Source organism: Urocitellus parryii, chromosome 4, assembly GCF_045843805.1.
Source record: "Urocitellus parryii isolate mUroPar1 chromosome 4, mUroPar1.hap1, whole genome shotgun sequence".
In the NCBI taxonomy this organism is placed as follows: domain Eukaryota; kingdom Metazoa; phylum Chordata; class Mammalia; order Rodentia; family Sciuridae; genus Urocitellus; species Urocitellus parryii.
Window position 1 is genome coordinate 52,743,713 of NC_135534.1, and position 22,639 is coordinate 52,766,351.

At 44.1% G+C, this 22,639-nt stretch overlaps 1 protein-coding gene across 2 annotated transcripts in view; it reads left to right on the forward strand.

The window, feature by feature from the left end:
• Nucleotides 1-8,979: 8,979 nt before the first annotated feature.
• Irag1 (inositol 1,4,5-triphosphate receptor associated 1) overlaps nt 8,980-22,639 on the forward strand; it is a 126,210-nt gene continuing 112,550 nt past the window's right edge. Inside the window, exon 1 of one of the 2 annotated variants that reach the window (XM_026395897.2) lies at nt 8,980-9,316. The gene's annotated coding sequence lies outside the window, so the exon portion shown is untranslated. The other variant, XM_026395898.2, reaches the window with a different exon arrangement.

Below are 22,639 nucleotides of genomic sequence, written 5' to 3' on the forward strand. Positions count from 1 at the left end.
CGGCTGGGTGCTGAGGCACTCAGTCACAGAAATGTGGCAGAGCTTTCCCCACCCTTCTTGGGTTCTAGGGTCAGTGTCTCGTGCATGGGTGTGTCTTGCTACAGCCCCATGGGTGGACCTACGATCACCTGTTCCTTTGTAATATAACCCCTTGCCCTGTTTAGGATAGAATCTTCCATGGAAGTGCCTTGTGAGTGTCCCCTTCTCTTACTGTGCCCTTGGGTGTGGCCTCCCCAGGTGTTAGTCAACCTGCTGACAGTGGACATCATGAAGGTAGACTCAGCCCCCTGAAACCTGACCCCTTGCCTCATTTGAATAGCTTCTCCTCAATAAAAGGGGTCAGCGCATGCTCTCACTCTCTCTTCCCGCAGACCCTTAAAGTCAGAGGAGCCATCACAGTGACCCCAAAGAAAAAGGTACTTGTGTCTCTTGTGTGGTTATTTTGCACAGCCCAGTTAGCCCAGTTTACCTGAAGTGACCCCTAAGCCTTTTAGTCGCGAGATCAGAAACCAGTGGAGACCAAGTGGGGAAAGTGGCTGACACATTTTTTTTAGTAGTTATTCCTTTCTATGCAGGATGCCAGGACCCTTGCTCTCCTTTTTTTTTTTTTTTTTTTTTTGTGTGTGTGTGTGTGTGTGTGTGTCCAGAATACTCTACCACTGAGCCACATCCCCAGCCCTTTTAATTCTATTTATTTATTTTGATACTAGAGACTAAACTCAGGGGCATTCAATCACTGAGACACATCCCCAGCCCTATTTTTGCATGGGTTCTCAAGGGTTGTTAAGCACTTTCTCTTTGCTGAAGTTGGCTTTGAACTTGTGTTCCTCCTGCCTCAGCCTCCTGAGCTGCTAGGCTTACAGGCACGAGCTGATTTTTAAATTTTGAGACAGGATCTCATTAAGTCGCTTAGGGCCTTGTTGAACTGCTGAGGATGCCCTTGAACTTGTGATCCTCCTGCCTCAGCTTTCCAAGTCCCTGAGATTACTGTCATGCACCACTGCATCCATCTTGAACGAAGTTTTAAATCAAAGTATTACCTTTACATTTTTTTTAAAGGATGCGATAAACAGGGTGTCGTGGTGCATGTGTATAATCCCAGTGACTCAAGAAACTGAGGCAGGAGGATGGCAAGTTCAAGTCCAGCCTCAACAATTTAGCAAGACCCTAAACAACTTAGGGAGACCCTGTCTCAAAATAAAAAATAAAAGGGCTGGGGATATGGCTTAGTGATAAAGTGCCCTTGAGTTCAGTCCCTGGTGCCAGAGAGAGAGAGAGAGAGAGAGAGAGAGAGAGAGAGAGAGAGAGAATCTTTCTGTTTTAAAAAAACTTTTTATTTATTTATGTGGCTGAGGATTGAACCCAGGTACTTGTGTATGCAAGGCAAGTGCTCTACCACTGAGCTACAACCCCAGTCCCAAGAAAAAATCTTATAATAAGTCTTGGTCCCTCCCCTTCAAGTTTTTTTTTTCCTTTTTTTTTTTTTTTTTTTTGTTTTGGTACCAGGGATTGAGCTAAGCACCTCGCTGTTGCTGAGGCTGGCTTGGAACTTGCGATCCTTCTGCCTCAGCCTCCCGAGCCACTGGGATTACAGGCATGTGCCACTGTGCCCAGTTTCCCCCCCAAGTTCTGCTGGAAGGAATCCCTTTAACTACCTTTTGAGGCCAGCTGTTTCATGTACAAATCTGCCTTCTGCTAGTGGAGGTGAGAAGAAAGGAGATTGATGTTTTATCTATAGATTTTTAAAAAACTGAAATATTGAAATTTGCCTAATGAATGTCAATTCCCACTTCTTTGTCATAATTTCACCTACAGAAAAATTTCAAGAGTAGTCAAATAATTATTGAACACACTTCACCCAACTATCTCAAATATTGATCTTTGGTTCCATTTGCTGTATCTATCCTATGTATCTATCCATCTATTCATCTTTTTCCTCAGAACTGTCTGCATATCTTATTCAGATTTTTGCCAATGGTTGTAATAACGTAGTTTAGAACAAGAGAAAACCCCAGATCATTTTTTTTTTTGCATTCAATTGTCTTGTTTTTTTTTGGTCTTCTTTTATAGGGAATCCAATAATGATGCTGAGATTTTTGAAGAGTAGAAGCAGATTTTTGCTTTTTTTTTTGCTTTTAGATTTGGATGTATCCTCATGATTAGCTTCAGGTCACACACCTCTGCAGGAACATCGCAGAATCCATGCTGTATTCTTATTGCATACTATTAGGGGGTTCATTGTGTCCATTTCTCCCATTGCTAGTGACCTTAACTCTTGTTCACTTGGCTATGATGATATTGGCCAGTTTTTTCCATGTAAAGTTACTATTTCCTCCTTTCTTTTTAATTATCATTTTGTGGGGGAATACTTTAAATATCTTGTTATTCCTTAAAACTTTTGACCAAGAGTTTTAGCACTGGTTGATGACATTTTGTCAGAATCAACAATTAACAAGAAAATTGCTAAATTGTGATTTTCGAATTCTGTCAATCTTCTAATTTTTTTCAAATAACTTTATTTAATTAATTAATTTATTTATATTTATGTGGTGCTGAGGATTGAACCCAGTGCCCCATGCATGCAAAGCAAGAACTCTGCCACTGAGTCATAACCCCAGCTCCAATCTTCCACATTTCTTTCTTTCTTTTTTTTTTTTTAGTGATTTTTAAAAATTTATATATGACAACGAAATGCATTACATTTCTTAAAGGTTGCTTTCTACTGTAAAGCCAACTTTCCCTTCTCCTTGTTTGTTATATCAGTATGGACTTACAGATTCTTATTTTATTCAATGGATTATAATCCGTTACTATCATTAATTATTTTTATGTCCATATTGTCTCATATTTGGCCAATGGGAGAGCCTTCAAGTGGTCCTGTGTCCTCCTGATACATATTCAGAATATTTGTTTTTGTTTTTTGTGGGTTTTTTTTTTTGGGGGGGAAACCAAGATTGAACTCAGGGGCACTTAACCATTGAGCCCCTCCCCAGAACCTTTTTAAAATATTTTACTTAGAGATGGGGTCTCACTGAATTGCTTAGGGCCTTGCTATGTTGCTGAGGTTGGATTTGAACTTTCAATCCTCCTGCCTCAGCCTCCCAAACTGCTGAGATCATAGGCATGCACCACTGTGTCCAGCCGGAAGGTTTATTTTGTGACATAATAAGATGCTGAATTCGTCTTGTACTGTGCCTGTCTCAACTCTAGAATAACCCACTTCTCCAAAGATCTTGATTTCTTTTTATTGGAAAATGGTATTTATAAGCCAAAACCTGGGTGTAAAGTGTGCTCTTTTCTATTGGAACGTTCTTAATTTTAGGCCCTCTCAGTGGCTAGAGATAGAAAACAGTTGAATTTTTATGTACAAACAAGTACATATGTACATCATATATGTATGTGCATAAATGCATATCCAGACGGTCCCTGAATTATGAGGTTTAGTTTAATGATTTTTTGACTTCACAATGGTTCTAAAGCAATACACACATCCAGGAGAAACTATAATTTGAATCTAAAATTTACATCTTTTCCCAGATTGGCAATATGCAGTGTCATGGTGCTGGGCAGTGGCCATGGGTTTCAGCTTTCAGAGGGCCACACAAACCCTAGGGTGACAATCTCCAGTGTTTTACAGATACAGGTATTCAGTAAGTTCCATGAGCTATTCCACATTTTATTATATGATAGTGTTAGCTGACCTTTTTCCAACTGTAGGCCAATTAAGTGTTCTGAGCACTTGGAACAAGCTAGGCTGAGCGATGATATTTGGTAGGTAAGGAGTATTAAACACATTTTCTTCAGTATCATTGAATTTTTAAAAATTCCTTATTTGTTCCTTTTAGTTATACATGATAGTAGAATGAATTTTGACACATCATACATACATGAAGTCTAACTTCCCATTCTTGTGGTTGTACATGGTGTGGAGTTACACTGGTCGTGTATCCATATGTGAACATAGGAAAGTTATGTCGGATTCATTCTACTGTCTTCCCCTTTCTCATCCCCCTCCCTTTGTCTAATCCAAAGTACTTCTATTCTTCCCTTCCCCCCACTTATTGTGAGTCAGTACCCATGTATCAGAGAGAACATTTGGCCTTTGGTTTTTCTTGGGATTGGTTTATTTCACTTAGCATGATAGTCTCCAGTTCCATCCATTTACCAGCAAATGCCATAATTAAATGCATTTTCAACTTACAATAGGTTTATTGGGATACAATTCCACAGTGAGGAGCCTCTGTATATGCACACCCATGTACATATCTATCTGTCTACCTCGTCCACTCCAGTACCTACAGTGGCAACACAACTCTGCACGATTTAGCCTATTTCCCCCCTTTTCATATTTGACTGAAAAATTTGGCTGTAATTATCCATTTCCTAATTTGTTCCATCCTAGAATGTACAGAAAGCATTTTCAGAATTGCTATCCCATGTATCTATGAAACAGAAATCTACTCGATATTTATTTATAGTTCTTTTTCACTTTAGCCTGAGGGCCTCTAGTCTAAATATAATACAAAAAAGTTACTTGGACTAATTCCTTTTTTGTCCCTTCTGTCCATAAACTTTTAACTGTCCCTTCTCTGTGTCACACCTGTTTTTTCAAGTCTGGAGCTTATTGGGGTCTCTGGGCTGGTGAGTTCCCCTCTCAGCTCACCCTTTCTGTGTCTAGGCAAGTCTGCCTCCTCCCTGCTCATTTGCTCACTAGGCACCACCCTCCATTCTCTACCAGTTTCCAGAGATGCTCACTCATTCCCCTGTCTCCCATTCTCTTTGTGGCTAAAGATTTCTTTCTTTTTTAAGGCGTCCTTGGCTCTCATTTTAATGGGATCACAAGAGGGAGAGGGAGACGCCTTCCTTGTAGGAGGGAAAAAGAGACTGAGAACCTAGGTTCCCAGTCTGCTGCCTCAAACTTGACCCCTGGGGCCTCAGGAGACAGAAAAATCTGGTTTATAAAGTGTGGGGTATTGGCAAGCTCCTTGACCTGTCCAAATCCCAGTTTCCTCACCTAGGATGTGGAGGTGAGGAGCCCCACATCATGTGGTCCTGACAAGGACAATGTCAGATGAAGGGTGTGAAGTGGTGGGCACGATGCCTGTCACCGCACTCAGTGCCTGTCGTTGTTGCCTGCATGCCACTCTTGCTGATCAGCCTCTCATGTGTCCACGTCCTCGCTCAGGCTCACCAAGACTTGAGCACGTCACAGAGTCCCTACTTATAAAGGGGCAGGGAATTCAGAGCTCCCAGAGAGGCCATCCCAGCAGCCAGAGCTGGCAATACTCTGCTGTGTCCCCTCTCCAGCCTCCCTCAGTCCCAGGATGTGCTTTTTGCCTGGAACTTTAAAACTTCTTGCCTGGCCCTGGTTTAGGGGCCTCTCTGAGAGCGCCCCCTAGCTGTGTGCCATCGGGTCTCTGCTAGCCGGTGGCTTTTAAGTCCAGGACACATGATTGTTCCTGATGAGATGAGTGATGAGCTGAAAATTTTGGTAGAGAGAGGCCAAATCCCTGTGTGGCTCCAGGAACAAGGATAAATATAGCAGAATAATTGCTCATGCTCTTTTAAGGATTAAAAGTCAGCTTTCGGGCAGGCTGTGAAGCTCCGTGACCAGGACAGCAAGAGACACAGTTCCTTTTTTAGAGCCATGGTCAACACTCCCTGTGTATTCCTGGATCCCAGGCCTCTGTGCTGCTACTCTCACTTGACTAACGGGGTCGCACTCCCTGGTCCACACATCATGGGGGCCGGCAGGGGTCGAGGTGTTCCTACTGCACCCCATTAGCCAGCACTACGCCCGGCTCATCCAGGTGCTCAGCGAACACTCCACACGAATGACTGAGAGCTGCAAGAAGCCTATGTTTTAAAAATAACCTTTAGAATGAGATTTATAGTCTCGTTGACAGTAATGTCCCAATGCCAATTTCCTGGTTTTGAAATATATCGTATAATAGCAATATAAGATGTCATCAGTGAGGGAAGCCGGGTGAAGGGTACATGGGACTATGTACTATTTTTGTAACTTCCTGTGTGCCTGTAATTATTCCAAAAGAAAAGGTTTTTAAAAATCCACCAGGAACCTTTAGTTAGAATCATCCAACACTCTTGACACTTGGAGGAGGCAAGTGCCAGAGATGGATTGATTAAATTCCTACATCCCTGCTTACAGCAATGCTTTTGTTTTATTTTTTAATTTTAATTTATTTTTATTTTTGGGTGCTGGGGATTGAACTCAGGGGCACTCAACCACTGAGTCACATGCCAAGCCCTATTTTGTATTTTATTAGAGACAGGTCTCACTGAGTTGCTTAGTGCCTTGATAAATTGCTGAGGCTGGCTTTGAACCCGTGATTCTTCTGCCTTTCACCTCCCGAGCCTCTGGGGTTAACAGGTGTGTGCCACCGCACCTAGCTTTTTGTTTTATTTTTACTGTTATTATTGAATGTAAACACGTGATTTATTCATATGGTCCAAGAGGTTAAATGATAAATAACAGTGTATTCAGTGGAGAGTCTACCTCAGCCCCTTAGTTCCTCTCCCCATGAGCAACCATTGTTAATGTAATTCATTTTTGCACTAATTTTAATGATATTCTATGCACACATACAAATTATTTATTTGTGTGCACACACATATATAAATATGAGCCCCCTCACTTTTTTTTTTTACTTAAATGGTAGCATTATATAAACCTCATTCTTCAATTTTTCCCATGTAGCAATATATCTCAATGGCTTGTCATATCAATATACCAAGAGCTTCCTTGTCCTTTGTTGTGGCTACACCACCATCTTCTTTTATGACCCCCAATTAGTGAACATTTATGTCATTTCTAAGCCTTTGGCTTTTATAAACAATGCTGCAATGAATAATCATGTTCATCTGTCATTTTCCAAGTGTGGGAGTGTGTTTGTAGAATAAATTCCTAGAAGTAGAATTGGGTCAAAGGGTATATAAGCTTTACAATCTTGATAGTGCTAAATTGTCCTCTATAGAGTTCATTCCATTTTATACACCCACGAGTCATGTGTTTTATAAAATGTGTGTTTAATGCAGTAATTTAAAAAAAATTACTTGGTGACCTCTTTGTGAGTCTGATAAAAGTTATTGGCCTCTACTCAAGAAAAACACAATCATGTAATGTTTTGCATACAATTTCAGTTGGCTCAGAGACCCATGAAGGCCATTGATGGACCTCAGGTTTAAAAAATGTGACAGAAAGGGAAGCAGTATGATAAAGAGGAAAGAGTTTTAGGACTAAACCATCTAAATTCACATATTTGTCCTAATACTCAAGGCTGCAGAAAATTAGCCAAGTCATTCTACTTTGACCTTTGGCTTCTTTTGGAAGGAAAGATATAGTAATTCTATTTCTTAAGACACCTGTGAGAGATATGCATCCTTTCATGTAAAGCATCTAATATGATGCTAAGAGTTTAATATGTGTGGACACTCACATGCACACAAAGTCTTAAGTTCCATTTCAACCTCTGGTAGCAACTGCAGCTGGATTCACAAGATCAGCCTCTGCAGCAACATTTCCCAAAGTAGGGTTCTTAGACCAACTACATGAGAATTGCTCCAGGGCCATAATTCAAAGGCAGATTCCAGGCTCCTGCTTTAGATCCATGGAATCAGAATTTTTGGAAGAGAAGTCTAAGGACCTTAACACTGGGGATTCTAATACACACTGAGGTTGGTAAAGCATGCTAAAAAGTTTGGCAAGTCCCTTATAGTCCCTATGCTTGCAGTTCCAGTAGTTCCCACCATGTGGCTCTGCCAGCAGGAACCTGTACCAGCAGATGGACAGGTGTGGACACCAAGAGAAAGCTTGGTTAGTATCCAAGGCAGCCATCCCTCACCCCAGTTTCAAAAATAAAAAATACAATTACTCATGAGGGTAACAGGCAGAATGACTGCACCCCTACCAGGATACCTTTCATAACACCCAGGAAGGGAGACAATCCAAGGCTACACATTGAAGAAAGCCTAGGATGGAGGCCAGGTGGGCCAGCCTCAGGGGATAATGCCTGCTGTCGCTGGGGTGACTGGCCTGTGGCCAAGAGCTGGGAATGGGGACTGTGCAGGTCCTGGCAGACTTCACCAGGAGGGCTTGAAGCTATGGGCCTCAGAGCTCCCATCACTAATTCTCTTGTCCATGCCTGGTGAATGTTTTCTGGGGTGGCCAGTGATGGCCCAGGGATAGGATTTCCAGATTTAGCAAATAAAATTACAGGATGCCCTATTAAATTTGAACTTCAGATAAATAACACACAGTCTTAATACAAGCATATTTTATACAATATTGGGACATACTTCTACTGAAATAATTATGTGTTGTTGCTGTGAGATTCAAATTTAAGCGGTTGCCAGTCTTGCAATAATCTGGCAACATGACCCAAGGCTTCTTGGTGTTTCTTTTAATCACAGGAGGGAGTCCCCTTGGGGTCGTTCTAAACTTAGTGCTCCCTGATCTTGACCTTGAATGGGAAATGCACCTGAGGAGGGAGAAGAGTGAGTGTGGAAGGCTGTGGGACTTCCAGCAGAGATGCAGCTCCTCCTCACCTGTGCCCGGGTAGGTGCAGCCCATTCATGCTGATGTAGCTCTTGAACGTATTTCATTTCATGCCCCCAGGGAGCCATGAGTTAGGCATTTTCACTATTACTCCCACTTTAGAGATGAGGAGACTGAGGATCCACGATGTTAAGATCACAGGGCTGTTAAATGGAGGAGCAGGGACTGGCCCTTGGGGCCAATGCCAGGTCTGAATTTAGCAGAATCTCCTAGTCCCTTGGCTCTGGTAATCCCAAGGGTTTAAGGTAGGAGCAACTCCCGCTCCCAAATTCCTGGGACAGGAAACATTCTCAGTCTCTCCTGGCGCTGGGCCAGGGTCTTATCCCAGCTCACATGCTTGCCAGAGAATCCAGGCTGGGAGGCGGGTCTGCAGAGTCCCCTTAGTCCCTATCTGACCAGGACAGTGTCCAGCAGCATGAGCTACCCATGGGCATTTGCCATCTGCTGTGTGGGTGCCATGGGAGGGGCCTGGGGTTAGTGGCTACCTCACAGGCCCTGCGTGCCCAGAGCCCTGAGCGAAAGGGTAGGCATCCCCTGCCTTTAGACCCCAAGAGCCAGGCTGCAGAGGAGCTCTGGCTCCAAGTCCCAGCCCCTCTCAGAGGAGGCGGGCGGCCCTCTGCAGCCAGCGGCTTCTCAGCTCGGAGCTCCAGAGCCAGATGTAACATTGACCTTAAATGGTAAAAGCTCCCCAGAGTGAAGAGAGGCTGGCCAGAGGAGGAAAGGGGAATAACTCAGTTTTAGGTAAGTCACTGCTATATCCTAGAATAACCTGCCTCTTCAGCTGAGAGGGAAGCAGAGGGAAACTTCTCCTCCTTAAAGGTACAGGGTGCTGGGAGGGGGCACTGAACTTGGACTTTCCAGGGGAGCTGGCTTTGTTGGGTGGTATTTCAGCTGAGCGTTTTTATTGTTGCTGTCTTAAGCCTTAAATAAGAAGTGAACCTTGCTGGTACTAACTTAGCTAAATTATGCCCCTTTTGTTGGCTGTTGGAAAATATGCACATGTTGGGGTGAGGATGTGACTTCTTACTAGAGATTCCCATTCCAAGCTTTCATGTGGGCCTCTTTGTGGAAATAGAGGGGGGTTTTGAGGTTATGCAAGACTGCCAGGCAAGGTTTTCTCTCCTCTGTGTTTCCTGTGTCTCTCCTCTGTCCTCCTGTGCCTCTGTGTATGCGAATTCTGTACTGGCCCATTTTACCTCCATCCTTGGCCCTGTGGCATTTCTGTCCCTGACCCTCCTGTCCTTTGTTCTGGTCACTACCTCTGCTTTTATCTCTGCCCCATCTCTCCTTTTGTCTCCAACTCTCCCCGCCTCCCGTGCCCTTTCCCTGTTCCTTAGAGAGGTACATGTGTCTGGGCCTGTGCCCTGGCCCTGCTCCCTTCCAGGGGCCCGTGTTGAAGCTATTCCTAGAGTGAACTGCACTCAGACTGGCTTTCTGCAAAGGGAAAGCCCGGGGAAGCCAGAGGCCAGAGAGAGGCCCAGCTGCCCCATCCCTCCTGCGCATTAAACAGTTGTAAAAGCTGGAGAGGCTCTGCAGTTTGCGTAAACAGCAGCGCAGGTCCTGGACCCCTGGCTGGCTCTCCCAACTGCCAGAGCTCCAGCTGCTGTTCGCTTACACTTTTCAGGCAGCTCTCTGGAGTGGCAGGGGAAGTGAAGCAGCCCCAGGGCTTGTCTGAGCTGGGTGTTCTGCAGGGAAAAGGAGGAAGCTGCCCAGATCTGCCAAGCTGGGGGCGCCAGGGAGGCAGAACCTGCCCAGGACAGTGTTGCCCCTATCAGGGGGTGCTGATGGGCCTGTGTGGCAGGTGGAGCTACCTACCCCTCACCCCAACTCTTTGATAGAGGAGGAAACTCAGGTTAAGTGATTTGACCAAGGTGATACTACCAAGAAAGAGCAGTTAGGATTTGAACCCTGGCCTATGTGATTCCCATCCCAGTGCTCCTGCTCCTCAGCACAACTGAGTGTCCCCAATGGTGTATTGTAATTTTTTACCTAATAGACAAAACAGTTGTCATTGTCATGTTTGTTTGGTCCACGATTCAGTGGTGTGTGTGTGTGAGTGTGTGTGTGTGTGTGTGTGTGTGTGCGCGTGCGCATGCATCGGAGATGGCTGTTTGTATTCACAGCTGAGGTCCCTTCCTCCACGGTTGGTGGTAAGTGAGGTGTTTCCGTGTACTCTCTAAGATCATCTGGGAAGGACAACTCCATTCTAATTGTTACAACATGATCAATTATCCTCATAAGCATATTTTTTGTGGGGAGAGGAAGGAAACGTATGCAATGAACACTGCTCTGAGCCCTTCCCATATACCATTCCCACAACCCTACAAGGCAGGGATTATTATCACTATCCTCATAACTCAGAGAGGTCACACAGAAGGCATGTGACCCCAGGCAGCCCATCTCTGGAGGCTCTGGTCTCGACCACCTCAGCCCTGTTCACCTCTGCTTGGCTCCATTTCTGAGAGGACAGCGGGAGAAGCACAGATGCTCTTCCAACATACTGCATGTGAGGCTGTCACAGGTGGGGCCATGTGGCCCTTACAGCAATGCTAGCAGAGATGGATCTTTACTTCAGTTTTGCAGGTGAGGACACTGGGGCTGGAGGGGGTTAAGTGACTTTTCCAAGCTCACCCAGGCACCAAGCAGCAGAACAGATCTAAATAGTATCTTGGGTAAGTTTATTTAGGGCTGCATGACACTTTCTACTTGAAACTGAATTCCAAAGGGGTCCCAGGGCTGGTTCTGGGATGAGGGTTTCTGTAAGCATGAAACGCCTTACCTGAGCTGCCCGGATGGTTCTCTGGTTTCTAAACAGAGGGCATGTCTTTCCTCTTCACCTTCGTAATGAAGATGGATCACACACACCAGCAGGAGCATATGATAAGTGCTTGAGATCAATTATTTTTGGTTGAATAAATAGACAAAAATGATAATAAAATGTGTCCTGGTTAATGAAGGTCCTGGGTTTATTAAGCACATGTTCCTGATGACCAGATTCTTGTAGTCTGGTTTGAAGGGATGCAAGGTAGGGTCTCTAATTATCCACCCTATCCTGCCACCTCTCCTGCATGGCCCCACAGAGACACTGGGCTGCACCTCACCCATCCTCACTGTGGCTTCATGGTCAGCAAGATTCTGTTTGATGCCCAAGAAGGAACAGAGGCCCATGTGGATGGAGGAGAGAGAGCTTTGAGCTGCAAGACTCTGCCCCTGCACCTTCAGGAGCTATTTGAGTGAGAAGAAGGAGATGGAGAACTGAGTTCTGGTGTAGTGAATGCAAAAGGAAAGAGGGGAGAAAACTGATATTAATTGAGCTTCTACTTTGTGGCAAGATCTTTTATTCAATCCTCTGGTTAGAGTTAAGGATGCCATGGTTCAAGGAGAGGCACACACAGCTGCTGGTGGTGAGCAGGGATTCCAGCTCAGGCTGCCTTGGTTGGCACTTTCTGTGTTAGATGTCACACTATAATTAGGGAATCGGGTCTCAGAGGCAATTATTGAGTGTCACAGACCAGATCATGGGAGAAGCAAGAATAGAAGGAAAGGGAATATCATGCTTGCCTTTAGAACCTTGAGTTCAGATGACAGCTCAGGGCAACCTCCTCATCTGATGAACCTTCAGACCCAGACTTAGCAGAGGTGACACCTGTTGTAACCTTGAAAGCCCCCACCTTTTCCTTCTCTGAGGGAGATAGAAATCAGGTGACAGTAAATTAGACAGACAGAAAGCCTTTTCCAGCCAGCAACAGATGTCAAAATGTTTATTAAAGCAAGGCTTAGTCAGTGCTGCTATGCTGTTACATTCTTCCTAGTACTGTTTTTTAAATTCTAATTTTTATTAAAATTCTTTTCTGGTACCAGGGATTTAACCTAGGAGTGCTTAACCTCAGAACCACATCTCCAGCAGACAGGGTCTCATGAAGTTGCTGAGACTGGCTTGGAGCTCACTATCCTCTTGCCTCAGCCTCCAGAGCCAATAGGATTATAGGTGTGTATCATCACATCCAGCTCACAAGTTTTTTGGTCATAAAGTAACATATATTCCTTGCTAAACATTCTTGGAAAATGCAGAAATGATATAAATAATAAACTCAGAATAAATATAAAGGGTTTAAAAACTTTCCAGAAAAATCCCATCACTCAGGAAAATATTATTATTATTATTATTATGGTATGTTTCTTTCTTTAAATTTCTCTATACTTTACAAAACTCAAGTATTATTGGCAACTTGATTTTGAAGTCTGCCTTTTAAAAACTGAACATCTAATCATAATCATTTTTCCACATCATTAAAGATTCTTCCAAGCATGAGTTTGCAATAGTTGTATAACATAGAGTAATTTTAGTTGTGTAACAGTTTGACCATTCTTCCTGTGGTTGGCATTTACAAATGTGGGTTTCCTTTGAGGACTATCTCACTGACACACGCAATGTGACAGCTTCCCAATATTTGCAGCATTGGGGGACTCTGCTCTCAGAGGTGGGCTTGTGCCGCATGGCCATGATGTGGGCTTGTTCTGCAAGATGATTATAAGATGCTGGCCCAGCCTCAAACACCCAAAATCACACGGTAAGACAGTATTTTGTTTGAGTTTTCAGTCCTTCCTGTCAAGGACGAATTTTCTATTGGAGATCCAGTGACCAGCTGTTCAGGTTTTTTTTGGGGAATAAGAGTTGCCCCAGACTTTTAGTGCTTAAAAAAAAAAAAAAAAAGATGGTCTGGGAAGACTTGGAAGTTAGTGGCCCTCCCTTGAGCCCAGTGTTCCTTAACATCCTTCTGACACTTGCTTGTCTTCCTTCTTGGCATGTAGTCTGGTAGGCAATAGCAAGAATTTAATAACTGTTTTCATTACATTTATTTTTACCATAACTCTCTATTTGTAGTAAGTGGTACCGATTTTTCCATGTGAGACAGGGACATAAAGTTTCCTTTTTTTTTTTTTTTTTTTTTTTTTTTTGTGGGGCTGGGGATTGAATCCAAGGCCTTGCACATACATGCTAGGCAAGCAGTCTACCATCATGCTATATGCCCAGCCCAAAGTTTCCCTTTTAAATCAAGGTAGTGGTGATGTTAGCTAATATGTATTAAGTGCTTGCTGTGTGCCAGGTGCTGTTCTCATGCTTTACCTGCAATAGGTCATTTAGCCCTCAAAGCAACCCGTGGAAGTAGTTACCAGCATTGCCCACGGTATACAGATGAGGAAACTGAGGCACAGAGAGAGGTAAGGAGTTTCCCAACAACACAAAGCTGGTAAAAGGCAGAGCTGGGATTTCACTCTTGGATTTCTGACTCAACACTAGTGAAATTAAAGGATATTAAATAAATAAATATATAAGTGGAACACAGATGTGGCAAATAATGTGAGAGCCGTATGCAAATCTAGGACACATGGCTTGGTAGAATTGGGGCATCAGTAAGAGGAGGTGAGGGAAAAGCTGATTTGCCCTGGTAAAACCAAAGGAAGTTTAGAGACCCATGGGCTAGTGGGAGAGGTGGGGAGGGAGGAGGCCACACACCACTCACAGCCTAGCTAGAAGATCAGGATGTGGTCCCCAGAGTGGCTCTGCTGGGAAGGGACACAGAAGCTATAGAGAGTTCTGCTGCTGACAGGAGGATGTTTCCAGAGAACCCCAGGTCCCTGGTTCCTCAGGAGAAAGCCTGAAGACGCCCTTGGCTTTACTCACACAGGTGTGGCCAAATATACACTGGAGCTGAGTGGGAAGATGGGCTTAGTGTCCACCAGCTCCTCCCTCGTTGCTGCCTCACGCGGGAGCCATCACAGCTCCCTGGTGTAAAGTGTGGGCCCTGGACAGACCACGTCGTGCCATCACTGAGCAGCTACATACCTCAAGCTGCACCCATCTCTCTGAGACTCAGGATCCTCTCCTGTGATACAGAGTCTACTTTGCATGGTTAAATCCCTTAGTCCAGTATCTGTTCTTGGCACCCAGGATACAACAACTATTATGATTCCTAGCATTCCTCTATCCACCACCAGAGTTTCCATCAAGGAGACTTCTCACTGGGTTTGAAATTCTGACCATCCATAATCCTGGGCACTACTTGTATCTCTATAGACACCCAAGGAGAATGGGGAACTTATTTGCTAGATGATTGGCTTTTGGTACCTGATGGAGTCTTTAAAGAGACCCAGTAAATAACCTCTTTGCTTACCTTATGTTTTGAGGCTTGTTGAGATTCAGGGACCAATACCCCCACATGACTGGTAAAACTGGGCTTGGGGAATGTGGGTCCATTGGCGGGCAAGCAGGCCTTCTAACAGTGTATTAAGCAGATGTATCCCCATTTCTCTGTGGTGCCCTGTGGTGAAGGCAAGGCCCTTTGAACCTGGAAGCATGAAGGAGCAGAGCAGATGGTGTGTTCCCTACGGAAAGAGCTGAACCGTTCACGCTGATGTGCCCGAGGGTTCTCTCAGAACCATCCCTCTTGGGAAGTACAGTAATGACCTGGTCCAAGGCCAGTTGCAAAGCAGTCCTCTCAGGTGACAATACCTGGTGAGACTTGTGCTATACCCTAGTGAGAGATGGGACCATGTGAAGCCCCAGCTCCTGCCTTTCCCACTTGAAAGAACCTCATCCTCTCTCCTCTGGAGATGCTGCTGGGGTGGGAGAGAGTTGTTTGGGGTAGGCCTTCCTCAGACAACACAAGCACCGAACTGGAAGGATCTGGAATGATTATTTTTTTTTCAAGAAGTTCCATTAGTTCCATTTCCACACAAGGAAGCAAATGATCTTTTAACCCCTCCTTCTAGGTTACTTTACACAAGTAAGTGAAGAGGACAGGGGAACAGAACCACAATTATCGGAGCACAATGTATGTGCCAGGCATTTTAGGTAAAATAATGCACTAAATCCATATGTTAGCTGTTAAGGTCCATGAGTGAACTGACTCTAGGAGGTTGGGCTACTTATCCAGGACCACTAATTAGTAACTAGTAAGCGAAGAGTGGAGAGTTAAACCTACAATCATCAGGCTCCCACACTCCCTACTCTTTGCATCTCTCTGTGGCTTACACACTGGGCCACAGAACAGAGTGAATAAGTCCAGCCCTTTGGTCCTGATCCTATAGGAACAAGGTCCAGGAGGCCCTAGTGCTGCCCAAACAGAGGCCCTGAGCTCTTGGGACAGCTGCCCCCTAAGCCTGCTCTGCTTTGCATCTTTCTTTTGTCTTCTTTCAGTATGTGACAGTCTTTATCAGGTCTCATAAACTTATTCACAAACAAGATCCTTCCTCTATTGAGAAGGAAAACACATCTAGCCATGAACTTTCTACTGACAAGAAATACCATGCCCTATGTCATGAGTCTGAAATCATGGTCTTGGCTCACCAAGGTCATAAATATTGTCAAGGTCACCTAAGGCAGTCATGAGCAGTGGTTGAGCCGGGTTCGAATCCTAGCTTCACAATTTACTAATGAACAAATGATCTAACCTCTCTCTGTCTCACTACCATTACCTTTAAAGTAGGGCTGAGGATAGTGCTATGACTGCTCAAAGGGTTGTCATGAAGATGGAATGGATCATTGTATCTAAAGCACTTATACATGTGTTTTAAACAATGAAAATAATAATTATTACTATGTTTTATAATAATAATGATGATGTGACGATTGGGGTCTGGATGGACATCAGGCACATGGGTCTTAGATGGTCAGGTTTCCTGAAGGGCTGTCTTGTCTCGATATTTTCAATCTCTTTGGAGATTGGCTTCCTGGTAGAAAGAATGTAATAGCCTCCTGGAATTCTTTCCCAGCTGAGGCCCAACTGATCCTAAGGTGGGTTAGAAGATGAAGACGAAGCTGGGGCTTGTCAGGAGGAAACTGGCTTCCTAAGGAGCATCACCATAGACACAGTTCTAAGTGTCTGTGTGCCAATGTATTGTGGGAGATGACTGTGTTCATAATCAAAAAGCCTTGGAGATAAAGATTTCAGTTGTGGGTAGACAGTTCTGATGAGCCATCTCTTCTCATATCAGAGAGACTCCTCCAAAGCCTGAGAGGCATCTCTCTTCTTAGAAGTATAGATGAGCCTTTTCTTTTTTTGCTATAGGGAAAATACTCTAGAATTTATTTGGTGGTATCCACATGGCCTGTTCCCAGGTAGGACACAGAAATTTATTAGATTCTACCTTTGTTGGTTAAAACTCTTTGGTTACCAAGTATCAGAAACCTACACTGGCTAACTCAAGAGAAAGTTTTGATTTTTGGAAGGTATTCCAGAGACTTCAAGAATGAAGTAGTCAGCCAAGCCTCAGGAAGGCAGGACCTGGCACAGCTCAGCCCGCAGTGGGAAGTTGCCAACAGTTTCTCTGGAGCAGAGAGCTTCAAGTTTTTGTTTTTTTAACGGTGCATCTTATTTGTTTAAAAAAAAATTAATCATGCATTCAAACGAATGTCTATTGGTTTCAATTTATAAAATATTTTATAAGACATAAAACAGAATTTTTTTTAGAATGAGAAAAATAAATAATATTGAAAATCATGCCTTTTATTTTTTTAACAGTGCCAATAATTTTTCTGCTTTACCCAAAGTAAAAGACATGTGATAAATCCTGCTTCATTATTTTGAAAATCTTGGTTTGGCACTTTGAATAACCCCTGGTTTTAATAACTGTCACGGCTGAAAGAGACACTTTGTCAGTCAAGTTCCCAGCAAGGAACCAAATCCAAGTCAGATGGCTCAAGAGACTTTGACAGTTGACAGAGGTATGGGAGCCAACAAGGGATGATGCCCAGAAGCCCCAAACTTGCAACAGCAGGAAGTCATTACCAGCCTCACTGGGAGGACAAGAGAAAGACACTGTGTTACCAGAAGCCAGTGAGTTCTGGAGCCAGGGAAGAGGGTTTCTCTAAAATAAGCTGTGGTTATGGAAGAATGCAGGCCCCCAGACCTCCTGCCAGAGATGTAGTGCTAAAGCAAGGAGGGACAGCAGGAAAGCCCCAGCCTCCCTCTCCTCCAATCCTGCTTGTCCATTGGTCAAACTCAGAGAGCCAGCAAGGAAGGCCAGGTGATACGTCCACAGGTGTCATCCTGGAACATGGAGGGGGGGGGGGGGTGGCTCTCTGACAGGGCAGGCAGAGAGAGAGGGAGGGAAAGCAGAGAAAAACCAGCTCATGTGGAAGGGAAATATGGCTACTTTCTGAACAACATGCTAAAATTTCTATTTTATCCACCTGTTTGTAAAGATGTTTGAGGTTGGTTGTCATTTTTATCACCAGCACCAGTATCTTCACTCCTCTGTTTTGGCAGAGAGTCTTTTAAGCCAATTGCCTGTTCTGGTGGTTGGTTTGATTAAAACTAGGTAAATATATTTCACTAATCCATTCACTTACATACAGACTGTGTCACCCTGCACTAAAAGCAAATGAACACATAGGAGCTGTATCAGTGGCTCCACTGTGGATTTCCCTCTGAGACCTTAGAATGTCTCATGAACTGGACATGAAAGTGACCTTTCAACATACAGAGTGAATAAGGGCACCATTGCCAATGTTTTCATTGAATATTAAGCAAGTTTACTTTTATTTTTACTTTAAGATATATATATCTTAAATATATAATATATATTATATATATATATATTTTTTTAAATGTGGTGCTGAGAATGGAGTCCAGTGCCTCACAAGTGCTAGGCAAGCACTCTACCACTGAGCCACATTCCTAGCCCCCTTTTTTTTTTTAACTTTTTAATAGAAATAGCAGTTTGGAATTTTCTTCCTATGTTTCACTGAACCATCTTGTATTCCTTGGCATATAAACTCCACTATGCAGATCACTGCTCAGCGACACAGGTCTAGCTTGTCCAGGCTCCAATGGCTCATAATTTCTGTCCTAGTTCTCAGGAAAAAGATCCTGATACACCTAGTTTGGAATTATAGCCATGATCAGTGGTCAGTATCATAGGACACAGATGTGGCCATGAGGATCATCCCTGGTATATAGGGGTTTCTTCTAAGAAGGGGAAATTTCTAAAAACGAAAGTGTCTTCAAAGGATGTCATGGACCTGTTAACTTATAACAGCCCTTCTGTCCTGCCTCCTGGAGGTCCAGCAAGCCCCCTGATTCCTCAGCACATACATAGAAAACCTCTTGTGTGATTTCAACAAATAACTCATGGTGTTCATTTGTGTGTGGGTTTCTCACCTGTGAATACATTGGAGCACAGCCTTATATGCTATTGTCTCTGTGTATGGCCAACAGTCCCAACAGGTCTGGGGTCCACAGGATTTTCCCTAATCTGGAGGCAGACTTCTTCTCAGGCCTGCTGGGCCTGGTAGAGGAAAATATGGTTGCTGATGGACCTCAAGCATCTGGTGCATTAGGTCCCCAAATACAAGGTAAATTATTCTTATATCCTGGTTCCTACAATTGGAAAGCACAAAAGTTGTTTCCGCACACAAAGAAAGACTAACTTTTCAGAGGCCTGGAAGGGAAGGTTCCACTTGCTGAAATCTGTTGGGACTTGTTTCACATGACAATAACAAGAGTAATAATACTGTATTGATGATTATTACTATAACAGCTATCCTTTATTGAGCACCAGCTAAAAACCACGTTAAGTGCTTTACATATATCATCTCATATTTTGCAACATCCTCAGAGATAGGCAGTAATAATATCTCTGTTTTACTGATGAGAAAAATTGAGGCTTAGCAATTCACTCGGGACCACACAGTTGGAACGTTCCAGAGCCAAGGCTTTATTGACTTTGGTGCAGAGTACGAGAGAAATTTGCACTTGGGAGTTTACCAGGCCAAGAGGGAATAGAGGCTGGGCCAATAAAATTTCAGAAAAGTTAGATAGGCTTACAGAGAGGTATTAAGGGAAGCCAGCACCTGGACAGGGGTTCCAAACTTTAGGCCTGGCTCTGCCTCCAACTCATGCTGTGACTTCAGTAAATCAATTCTCTTTTCTGAGGCCTCAGTTTCCTCATCTGTGAACCATTCATTCTCCAAGGTCCAGGAATTCACCCCAACAATCACATGACTGAGGCCATCCCAAAGCAATAATTTCACCAGACACTGGGTCCGTGACAAGGGAGAGACTGCAGGTATGTCAGAAGGGTCTCTGTAATTGTTCATTCTCCAAAAGCCACTGCAGTGTCTTGGGGACAGTTGGAACTGACATCAGGTCCAAAGCAAATGGAAGGGATTGTTTTTAAGACAGTATTTCTGCTGAAGGGCATGTCTACTCATTTTTTTTTTTTGGTTAAAGCAAGAGTCTCTTGATTCTTGCTTTAGACATTTACTGTTCAGATCAGAAATTATGGTCTTCTTTTTGTCACTAACAAAGGCAGCTGCTAAAAACTGGTCCCTGCTCCCTGTGTTATAGGACCAGCTGCTTCAAGCCTCCAGCTCTGGGAGCAGATGGGTGTGCCTTCTGGAGTAGGTGGTGGGGACATCGACAGGGAGGTCAGTGTCCTAGAAGGGATGACCATCATAGGCATCCTACTTTGAGGGGAGGGGGCTCCAGGAGGCCTTGGGTGCCCTTTGGAACTCCCTAAATAGAGGAGATCTGGTGAATGTGAGGACTCCCAGGAAACTACTCAAGCAGCTCACCAACAGAAGTGCACAGCACTTTCTCTGATCCGCCCTGGGGGACCATGGAGCCTGGTATCTAGGTAGCCTTTCATGAATTCTCTGGGTTTTACAGTGTTAAGTGGCAGAACCACTCCTACCACTCCTTGCCCCATCCCTGGACTCCCACTAGTATTTTTGTGGGTCCCCAGATACTTTTGCCTTCATGGATCCCTTCTTCCTTATGAAAACACTAAAAATTTTATTTTATGATTGTGCTGGTGGGAAGATAAATATACTACCATTACCTATTAAAATGTTTTCTTTGACCTAAAAGCTTGTTTGTTTTTTCCTTCAAATTTTGGAATTGAAACATTTTCTTGGGCCCTCATTCCTGTTCCTACTGCACATTGGATTGACAGCCCTGTCCCTGCCAGCTTATTTTTCCAGAGTATGTTGTCTAGGGACCAGCAGCATCAGCATCACCTGGAAGCAGGTTAGAGATGCAGAATTCCTAGAACCGCCTCAGATCTTTTGCATCACACCCTGCACCTTAACTAGACCCCAGCTGACCATCTGCACCTTACAGCTGGAAGTTCACTGCCTATACACTGACTCTGGTATACTGGAAAGACCTGGATCACAGGACACAGGTTGTTCCACCAAATTATAGCAAGAAGTCTCATGGTAGAGCATCCTATATGGAAGACATGTCCATCATTAAATGGCTATATAAATGCCAAGAATTCCTGTCTGCCTCAGCCCTTTTCTTCCCTTACTCAACCAATGCTCTCCCAGTTTCCCTGACCCCAGGGGAAGGAGTGAAACCCAGGAAAAGTGAGACCCAGGGGAGGGAGCTAATTCTCCCAACGAATCTTTCAGTTTTCCCACGGTATGGCCTCCAGAGTCATCTCTGCAGAGGAGGAGAGGGATGCTGGAGGCACCAGCTCTCAGGGCTTTCACCCAGAGGTGACATGGTTTATTGTCAAGAATTAGTCATGTGACTCCAGGCTGTAACCACTCTACCTTCTCACCTCTAGATGGCCTCCAACCCTAAAGGGTTTAGGACACCCGGACTGATCTCCACTTTGAGATACTCCTTGAAAAAGACATGTCTGGTCAAATAAGATTGGAAAACATTGTATCTTGTTGCTCCTTCCTGGAGACTTATATTACAGGATTTGCTTCATAAAGGCTCTGAGTTGTCCTGCAGGACAGAACTGTCTCACATTGATATCTCCAAATGCAGTGATACACAACCTTTCTTTTCATAGCTCCTATCACTAGAACTAGGGTTGTCTAGAACATGCTTTGGGAAAAGCTAACTGGGGCATTTGTGCTTGAGTGGATGTAGGGTGGATCTTGCAGCATCTAGAGAGTCCTTCCCACATGCAGAACTGCTAAGGAGGCTCTAAGTGGGCCCGGTCAGCCCAGAAAGCTTCTCTCTAGGAGGCAGACTGTGGGCTGAGGTGGAGAAAGCAAGGGCTCTGATGGTTTTCAATTCCCTCTTGGCCATCCATCAGTTCTGTTATCTTGGAGAAGTTATAGCTCCTCATCGAGCCTCTCTTTTCCTTTTTACAAAGTATTATCTACCTCATAGGAAAGTGAGGGGATTGAGTAAACTTACCTAAAGCATTGCACACAGTGTGTCTTTGCTGAGTGGGAAGTTTCTGCTATTACCTGTTGTCTCTTTTGCTTGTTTTATTCTTTACCATCACATGATCCCAGGTTGATGTAGGAGACAAGGATCAGAAGCCTCCAACAGGAATGCTGGACACAGCTCCACCATGTCAGATTTTTGTGCCTCTTTTTTACTCCAAAGAGGTCAGGGGTCTCCTTGGTCCAAGGGATAGTTTCCTCCTAAGAAGGTAAAGGGAACATTCTCGTGATGAATGAAAGAATGGGAGAAAATTCAGAGAGTTAAGGTTGAGCTTGGGGGACAGGTTCAGATTTCCCTTCCTATTGACATCAAAAAGGGAGGTTTACCCCAGGATTCCAGAAAGGAACAAAAGACTCCCCAAAAGGCAAAAGTCTCTTTGCTTTGGGCAAAAATATGCCCCAGGAAAAACGTTTTGATTCTAAATGAGGTGCCAACTGACAAGAATATATTCAGGAATCTTGACCAGTCACCCATCAAGGGCCATTTCTAAGCAATGGTGGATCCTAGAATAGATTTCTAAAGGTGATCATTTTCAAATGACCTTGGACAGAGAGCAAATGGAGAGAAGGCCCTGATGGTAGTGTGGAAAGGGAATGGGGTTGGGGTGTCAGACTTGGCTGGACCTTTAATGGCTGAGACCTTGCCAAGTCACTTTACCCCCCTGAATCTCAACCTCTGTTTCTGAAAACAGACATAATAGTATGCCCTGCAGTGTTGTTGTTGGAGTGAATCCAATAGTGAACATGAAGTAGTTTGGGCCATGGAAAGCTCTAAACATAAGAGGTTAGTATTGAAAACCAGGAGCTTCCTTTAAGGTATGCCAGGAGGGATGATGGTTAAGGTGAAATAGCTCCCTCTAGACAGC